This window comes from Bombus impatiens, unplaced genomic scaffold (genome assembly GCF_000188095.3).
Source record: "Bombus impatiens unplaced genomic scaffold, BIMP_2.2 scf_0060, whole genome shotgun sequence".
NCBI lineage: Eukaryota > Metazoa > Arthropoda > Insecta > Hymenoptera > Apidae > Bombus > Bombus impatiens.
Genome location: NT_176479.1, coordinates 786,014 through 795,812, shown reverse-complemented (window position 1 = coordinate 795,812; position 9,799 = coordinate 786,014). Strand labels below are relative to the sequence as shown.

The window sequence follows — 9,799 nt, the reverse complement described above, 5'->3', positions numbered from 1 at the left end:
CGAATTTTTCGACCTTCGACTAACTTCTAGTTTGATGTTTGTCGTAGACTACCACGTATCGTCATCTGCTGATTACGTTTCCTACGGTTAACTTTCATCCTCTCGATGGAAAACGCCTTTCCCGACGTCGTGGCAAGGACAAGATCGTAAACGCATGTTTCTGATCGTTTCGTAAACCTTTTGGTATGTCAATCGATACGTACGAGTGGAAGCTTGATTAAAGGAACAATCGATCATTATTGGCACGTTGATTGATCTGGAATTTGGAACAGCCTCTTGCAAGAAAAATTTGGAAATAAGAATCTACGACTAAGATTGCGTTTCGAGATATTTCATGCGCAGATGTGAAAGATTTTAAACACGATGGAGTATGCTAGAAAGAATGGAATTGCAATTGCGAATTTTTTAAGATTCGTTTATTCCTATCTATGGATTATTCAGCTGAATTGGAAACAGTTAAATGTATATCAACATTGAGAAAAGTGTTTCGATTACAACGACACTTTCATAAAATATACGTGGATTTAAATATTGATAATTTGTCTAGGTATTTAAATGTTGCAAGAATTATTAAGAGGGAAACATAGATACAAAAGTTTAAGCCAAAATGTATCGAAATGATTAAGAGCCATAGGTAGAAAAGTTCCACCGATATTTCCCAAGTTTGTCCAAGCATGATTCACTTTCATGCCACGGAGTAATCCAATTATATCGAGCGAAGTATCAAAAAAACGCGATCTTGTGGGTCAATAAGGGGGGACTTGTTCCTTTGTGACAACGAAACTTTCCTCTATTTATATGGGTCGTTATCCGTTGAAAAGCGACAGTGAGTACACCATTCATGAGCTTCGTCCTATAGGGTGTGCCCATGGCAATCCCCTCGACCTACTTTCGCGTCTGTGTCTACTGAAAATCGAAGAGGGTCAGGCTCGATGACAGGATATCCTGGGATCGTTATGTGCGTTGCGAACGCGTGAGAATGTAATTTGCCGTCGTTCGTTACTCGCATTCTTACTTCTCCATTGCTGTACTCGAGTTCAGGGTTAAAGAGAAGACAATGCCCGTCTCTTATCATATCGCACGGTCGATGCCACCATATTGCCGTCTCCTCCTGATAACCAATTCCATGAATATTCCTCTATAAAAATACTTATTTTTCCATCGCCCTATCGTTAGTTTGATTGTCGTTCTATGTATGCTTTGTCATTAACCTTCGTTTTATTTTATAATACGATCATTTCACAATCTTTCGTGCTTGTTTTCGACGTTGTTGTAGTTGATAGAAGTGGTTATAATATACGTATAAATTACGGGGAAATGTTAGACAGGGTATTAACAAAGAGTTCAGTTTCGTAAATTGTTAACGATTTATTCAAGAATTTTGTGATAAATACTGCGCTGTTAGTATTTTCTTAGCGTTATATATTTGTTTGTAGTTCATAACATAAAGGTTTTTAAAGCTGTTAATTATCAGATGGAAATTTACCGGCAGTTTCTCATAGTGATTATTTCCATAATCGAGCCATATCATGCAAACATTTTTCCCTCACCATCCAGATTGTGTTATGAATATTCTATCGGTATCATAAATCTAAAAGTCTTTTAGCTATATCTATATACTATTTGTTCTGTATTAACAAGCGATAAATTCAGAAAACTTGGTAAAAACGTACACGTTTCAAACGGATTTTATTTAACAATTTGTTATTCGACTTCGAATGAAATCGAATTTAACGGAGAAACTGTTACAAGATCTTCAGTGAACCATTGTCAATCAAGTTTCGTAATAACACGAAAAGTTTGGCCACATAACTTTAAACGGAAGTAATTAAATGAGACGCTGTAATGTAACGTCCTATTCCAGTTAAGCTTGAGATTTTTATCGTGTAACATGTCAATCTGTGTAACATGCCAAGCCCATAGGACTTGCTCATTTTTTCTGTTTTTTTAATTAAAAGGTTAACGTCCCATCTGGCGTCATTCTTCGTCACTTTCGTTTTTTCAACTGATCTACTAGGCAACAAGCATTCATATTATTAATCCTTCAATTATTTTCAGCAATATAATTCATCTAATCTGAACCAAGTTCTACTAGACGAAAGTTTCTGATATTTTTAATGTTTCCGTTGATCCTTGTAAAATATATGATCGTAGAGTTGTGAATCGTCGTCGACTGTTTCCTTTCATCATTTTAATTGACGACTTTCATCGTGTGGAGAATTCAACTAATCCGAAGGAGGCTTCAGGTTGAACCTTAAAATAACATCATTTCCATGAACGTAGGACAATCGAACGTGGAATGTTAGAATGCAAAGCCATACCCTTACCGTGGACGACGTTAACAACGTACTTTAATTGCATGTCATTATAGGCCAATCGAACGACGCTTCTTTGCTACGCGCCAGCTTGCATAATGCATTTTCTCACTGCCAAGGTAGTCTGTTTCGTTGCATTTGAATAGGCTTGCGTTACACGGCTTGTGTGTTTGCCACCAGAAACGATTGACCTTACGTTACCAAGAACTTTGGTACTCGCGTTACGTGAATAATACGTCCGTGTATACACATCGCCGACAAGTTGAGTGTTCAATAAGATTCACGTGCACGACTAACATGTGACCGGAGTAGCTTGGTCTGTGTGTCGTAAGCGAAACATCGCGATGGAAATACGACAGAGTTTCCAATTGGCTAGAAAATATTCACGACCTTGGCGATGGAACTTGAAAAATTTCGCGTTGATCCGTTGCACGACGACGGGACAGAGGACGAAACGTTGACGATTCTCTCGACTAGTCCACGCGTTTTAAACAAGTTCACAATTTACCAGCCACGTTACTACGTTTGAATCCTTCTCGTTGTTTGTACTATTCGATACTTTCGTTAGCTCTTTATCAATAAAACTCGTTAAACTTTTATCAATGGTTCGGCATTTTTCTGTTTAGCGTATCACGCATAAGCGATTTTGAAATTTAGAAACGCGCAAGCATTGTTTACTAATGGAATAAAACTTATCGGGAATTTTACGATTAGCTTTTTTGTCGAGTGTAATATAACTTCGTAATTCTACAGACGTAGTCATACGACTGATTTTAACGAATCATTTTTATATCACAGAAAATTTATTTTCACGTCATACATGTAATTATATTTGTATCTCTTGTTCGTGAAATTCCAAATAAAATGTTATATTTCTTTTCATCAAGTATTAAACATTATCTTGGAAAATAATTTTCGATAGCTCGGTAACTAGAAGAGTTCTAGTAATTTTCCCACAAATTTTCTATTAGTTCATACATCGTTGCATTTGTATTTTACAGTTATGTCGTGTTTCGTTCGAAGCATGTATGTATATATACATCATATTAGAATAGTGGAATCCGCAGTAATTAAAAACGACGCAAACAAGATTAATTCATTAAAATCGATTCGTTCAATTATTTTTCTTGACACCGTTGAAATATTGTTCAACGATGAAACTACACAAGTAGTAGGTTCAAAAAGTCACGTTTCTTTATATCGATCTTATCGTTCTTCATTCTACGTCCTTTCTAATATTTTCCTTTTTTCTCGACACGGAGAAACCGATCGTAGTATCGATCTTAAGTCCAACACTATGGAATCACCTTATCGTTATCGCCGGCTTTTCTGTCAGATTAAACGCGATACACATCTAGGCGCCGCGCCGGTTTTTCATCTCGATTTTCTTTCAATCGTCTTAGATATACGGCTGCGTGTACGATTTCACGGAAAGGATGATATCAATCGCTGAGTAATGCTTGCTCCATATATATATATATATATAGGCGCTATTATTTTTGCGTAAACGTAATATGACTCAATGTATCGATGTATCAATGTTCGATTCTTTGTCCATTGCGATTTTTCTTGTAATCTTTGCTGCCATTGCTGAATGATTAGAAGCCGATAGAATTAGAATCGATAAGTTATATAAATAACGCATAAACATAATTTAACGCGATCCATCCTATTTTTGTTGAAATTTTTATCTTGTGACCGATTCAAAATCGTTGTACAATGTCGTATAATTGATGAAATTAATGAATTAACGCGTCCCTTTCTAATGGTACAGGTGATACGATTTTTAATTTCTCGGAAGAATTCCGCATGCGTCGATTTTCCACTGACAATGCCCTTGAAGTAAACAATAAATAAGATTACTTTGCTTCGCAGTTCGATTTCAAGCATAAGGCGCCGCGCAGTCCGCGTTTCGTTATCATAATCTACAAACTACGTTGCATCGACTAAGTAACTCGTTTTGAAATTGTGAAATATTAAACCTCTAACAATTTGTCCTGACGTTTTAACTCTGCATATCGTTGTCAATCTTAACGCAACTGCCAAAGGATCACACGAACCAAACGAAGGATTGCATTCTCACGAACAAATTAGTTGGATTTTCATGATCATTCTAAATAATTTGTACGCAAATGATACAACGACGTTATAAATTTTACGTCTGACTTTGAAACGTACAAGAAAATTGGCGAAAGATCGTTCCTAAACGTCTATAGAATCAGGTGCGTGGAACTTGTGTTTACGAATTTGTTTCCCGTAAAATTTTCGTTCCCCTGAATAATTCAAGAGGCAAGATACGTGATCACGTGGAGAGTCGTCCTTGAACTTGGTGGTGCTGACGCACCGTTTCCTAACGCTAATACGACTATTTGCGCCATGCTGCTGATAACGCACGATTGTCATTCACGTGCCGTTTTCCTTTGGCCTTCACCCGTGAATCTATATCATTACTTTTTCTATTCTACGTTAAACGTTTGCACAGCGTAAATGTTGCACGTGGAAGACGGCCGCGGGAACGTAAGTGAAGCCACGAGCGCGTGAAGAATCATCGGAATTCCAACTAATTTGTATATCTACCTATTAAGTGGAAGCGGATTTTTCCGGCGTATACATGGACGAACGAGTGTAAAATACGGCTTGGCATTGAAACCGAGGATCAGGGAATTTCAGCAGAAAAATGATCGATTTTTCAATTTTTTCTTGTAAATTATTATTAATAAACAATAATAAATTATTGTAATAATTAACACTCGTGAACAATGAACTTTATCTTTTCTTGTATAAGTTAATTTTTCCCTTCGAGATACTTTTATATCAGGAAGCAAGGCGGGAGAAAGTTCAGATGGTTTCTTTTTTCTTCAACATTTTACAGAATCAGATAACTCTAGAAAGAGCAATAAATTCTTCTTAGCGATAAAAATCACTATGAATTTATAAATTAAAAATCTTTCCCTTTAGAACGATTCTTTGGAATCTTTACAATCTTTCTCGAGGTTTTATTGCATTATAGAATGAAAATTGTACCATTGGTTGTGGAATAATTTAAGATACAAGAGGGTGGCGCGGTTGGATTTATATCTCGTGACCGTTTAACGCGTTTAATGAATTAACTGCTTGCATCGATTCTCAGAAGTCCTTTAAAATCAAAACGTTATTGTTACCTCATCGGCTTATTATCTTTCTCAAAATTCTGTTTTACCAGTATCTGTATCTGTATGAATAATTACGTTACAAACAATTGCACTAATAAATTCGCACTGTCAAAAAAAAAAAAAAAAAAAGAAGAAGAAGAAAAAATGTCAAATGGTGAAAATTAATGCCTTCTCTAGTTCTCATCAAAATAAATCATCTACACGCCTAAATAATCGGTCGAAACGAATATCATCGAAATGATTTACGAGCGTAATACAACGCTGACTTGTTTGAGACACGATTTCAAATAGGAGGGTGTGCAGTGGGGCGATAGAAATTAATTAGATCGTACGATTCGCGATCGAGGGGTGTGAGTTCCTTACGCTTGGCGAATTCGTGATAATTTGCAACAATTAAGCGAGTCGGTCGACGAGGAACGAGACAGTTCTGTTGATTACATGAATTAAACGAAGGTGCGTATAGAGCAGATATCTGACAGTGGCAAGGACGTTCGTCATCCGCGATAACGAAGCAGGTTACGCGTTCTCGTGGAAAACAGACCGATTGTTTCGCAGTTTGACGAAAGGTCGGCAAGGGGAAATGAAAATCAATAAAAGAGAAACGCGCATTGTCGTCGAAGAATTGGAAACAAACCGCACGCGTGCACGGCTTGACTTTATCGAGCCACGTGGAGAGACACATCAAGAAAAGGGAGAATAGAAAAGCTCAGTTCGAAGCTTTTACCAACTGTTCGCGTTTCTGTTCTTCGCTTTGGCTTTTGTCCTTTCTTATTTACTTGTTTTATTGATTTATGTAAGCTCCCATCCATCTTATGGTTATCAGTGGCCACGGTATGGATACAATATTTGCATACTTAGTGGGTTTCGTTTCGGACGAGCTGTCGACGTGTTTAGAGGTGGAAAAATTGCGCACTGTTCGATGCGGGAGTGGCGAAAAAATTATTCAGGTTTTCTTTCTATAAAACGCACAAGCAGATTGTTCATTCTCCTCTGTGTTCTTTTATGAATAATTTCTAATACAACGAGTAATTATATAAACGTAATTATTTATATTTAATAAATTTAATTTTCAACCGGTATCATTAGACGATCATTTAGATCAGCTTCGAGTTTGGTTACTCTCAAGTTTAATTTACGTTTTATATCATACGCGGTAAACATTACCGATGATTATCCGAACATAATTTTTTCAGAGCATATGCTAAATGAAAATAAATAATTATCTGTTAGTAGTTAATTAGTCACGTATTTCCCGTATTATTGTTTTTATAACAGCTTGCCATTGTTTTTATTAAATATTTTATCCTTCTTTCGTTAATTATCCATTGCTCCAAATTCAGTCCCTAGAAAAATCGTATCGTTCAAAGTCTAATAAGCGTTCGAGTATTTTGTAAAATACAGGCCACGTGTTAAAGCAAATTACGCAAACATTGGGTAATTTAAGTGGAACCATTGTGAATAATCGACGATCCGGCAACACCAATTACAGTCAATGATAATGTTTGGAAGTAGCCGGAATATTCGTACATGACGTTTCAGCTTTTTTATCTTGACAAACGTAAAGCGATAGGTTGCGAGAAGAGGATTAATTGAAAATGGAATTTCACGAAATACGATATAATAAAAGCCTGAAGATTGCTTTTTACGCGGTTGTATGCAGATAAAAAAAGGTTTGTAAAAATCAAGTCAGATTACAATGGAAACGAAAGGGTCCAAGACGTCGCGAGAAACGATTTTATCCAATTTCTACAAAAATTCCCTCGGTGGGTCTCGAGGCAATTTCTAGCCCCTTGATGGGGTCTACAACGATCTAACAAAAAAAGAGGCTACCCTCGGGAAAGAATAAGCAGAGTGGCTAAGTTTCTCACTCTTAAATCGCATTATTATCAGGCAAGAATTTTCACTGCGATAAACTTCTTCCAACGATATCAAAATTCAACCTGTATAAACGTATTCCGAAAAATTACAAAACATACCATGGCTTGCCAAAGTATTTCAACATTCACGAGAACCTTTTAGTCGTATGTTTAGAGCAAAACTACTCGTACTGTTCTTCCAACTTTTGGTAAAAAAAAAAAAGTATTTAGTAAAAGTAAAAGTAAAAAATAAGTATATTTTCAGATTGGTTTAAAATTTGACCGTGCTAATCACTATAGCGACTGCGTACTGTAATGTTCTACGATGTTCGTTCTACGATATAAATATTCGAATCACTTTGCGAGTTACTGTACGTGAGTTTTCGTATCGCGTCGAGTAGTTTTGGCGGAGTAACGTTACAAGAAGATCTTAAAATCAAGCGTCTTAAATTAACTATACCACGTGAGGGTTGGTTTTTCAAATCTCTGCAAGTGGCTTATTTTCATAATGCAAATGCGCGAAGAATGTATGTTGTGTATTTAAAAGCGGATTATGCAGGATTTCCGAGTGACGACAAACGTATTAAGAAATCGAGGAAAAACAGCGGAAGAAAGATTTTGAACGAGTAAATTCCACTTTGTCGTCGATTTCGTTTGGCCTTGGCCCTTAGCTTATCAGAGGCACGTTTTCTTTGCTTCTAATTCGCGGCTGTCTTTTCTCGTTTCTTTCTTCCTCTGTTCAATGGCAAACACGATTTTCCGAATGGACAAAAACTTCTCTACGATGAAAAAGTTGGAAAACACCGACCTTCGTTGAAAGTTAAAGCTTTCTACTTCTTCCTCTCCTTTGAATATTTGGCAATTAAATGCAAAAGGAATGTCCGTGTCTCCCTGGCGACAAGAAGTTCTGTTAACTGGATAGAAGAAAAACGAAATAATTAGCTGACGAGATTTTATCTTCTCGCAGGCTCGTTCCGATAGAATTTCAATTAAAACGTAAGGTCGTGAATCCAGCAGATGCAGCAACTTCATTTGCAGATTTTTATTGGATTTTCGTTTATTTTGAAACGAATTACAGGATCATAGAATATAAAATCATAGAATTCCAAATTATTTCGTGCAGACTGAGCAAGTAAGAACGACCAACTGAAATAACTCGTTACCTATCGACTTTATAAAACAAAAATGTTCGAAATTAAATTGATCGTATTAGGGAGGTCTGATCCGGCAAATATAGCTTAACTTTTTAACATCTTATATTTTGCAAGATATCGAGGCATCTTAGAGCTTTCTAAGTGACGCCGTACATCGTTTATGACATTAGTCGATGCAGTTGAGCAATCACCGCAAAAGGTATCAATTTATTTATATACCAAAGAGTCGCCAGTTTATCTATTTATTAACTTAAAATTAGTAATTAATGATTAACTTAATTAAAATATCTGCCGGTTACACTGACTCACCCTGTATATAATAGACCATATAGCAGATCAATAACACCAATAATTTGATTGCGTCATATGAAGCGATAAAAGCTGAAACGTCGTATCTTGTAAATCGCGCGATTAATTTCCCTAACAAACATAATTAAACTTTCCTTGAACATCGTTTCGACGATTGTCAGTCGATCGAATTGGTGGATTTTGCTTTCAAGCCGACCGTGATTAATGAACCTTCTTACCCTACCACACGGCAGAGACTTCAGATTTCTATCTCTCGAACCCTCCTCGAACGGCCACGCTACCATTTCAGCCTGGTGAAAATGTTTCGTCCTTGGAAAGGAAGAAGCACGAGCGTACAAGGGCCACGTGCGTGTTCTTGGGGAATTTGGAGGTCGGCCGTGTAGCGAGAATGATACCGCTACCCTACTCCGGGTCTTTCTTTCCCTCGTATCTTCATCCCTTTCCTATATATTCGCCTCAGCTGCCACCTCTCTGTTCCACAGCTTGGAAAACTTTGGTCCGTGAATTTTCGGGGCCTTGGCTTCCTCCCCATTTGTCGTCCATTTTCCCCCAGAGAGAATTTTCGCATGCAAAGCAACCCCTTGGTTTCGCCTGAACGATTTAAATCGAGGCTGAGAGCTGATTAAGCGTAGTAGATGTTTGGAAAACGAATTTTATCAGTGTCAAGCCATTCGGCATTCCTATCTTTCCAGAGCTGCCAGTTCTCTGGAAAAATATCCCTTTTGTCGATAAACGACAGGTCAAAGATCGTAGGCGGTGTGAATGAAGGTTTTGAGAATTGGGATTTCATCGCGTACCTCAATTCTTAGAAGTATCGTACCTTTAATTTTCATAATTGTTCAAGTTTGTCGTTTCGATTAACTTGAAACGACAAAACAATTACGATTTGTTGTTTTTGTAACAATTAGGGAGTTCTATTTTACAAAAAATAGTATTTATTAATCGCTATGGCTCTTCCAATGTACTGAATATTAAAAGTATAGTATTCATTATATTTAGTAACTTAAGCAAAT

General features: G+C 36.9%; 2 long non-coding RNA genes across 3 annotated transcripts in view; one reads left to right on the top strand and one right to left on the bottom strand.

Annotated features, from left to right (window-relative positions):
- Window positions 1–9,799, top strand: part of LOC105682052 — a 128,356-nt gene that overhangs the window by 35,348 nt on the left and 83,209 nt on the right. The gene's annotated exons all lie outside the window — the stretch shown is intronic.
- LOC117152542 lies at window positions 1,964–3,027 on the bottom strand. The gene is made up of 2 exons (XR_004462927.1): window positions 2,328–3,027; window positions 1,964–2,253 (listed from the first exon to the last, which is right to left on the bottom strand). It is a non-coding gene; the product is annotated as an uncharacterized LOC117152542 (long non-coding RNA).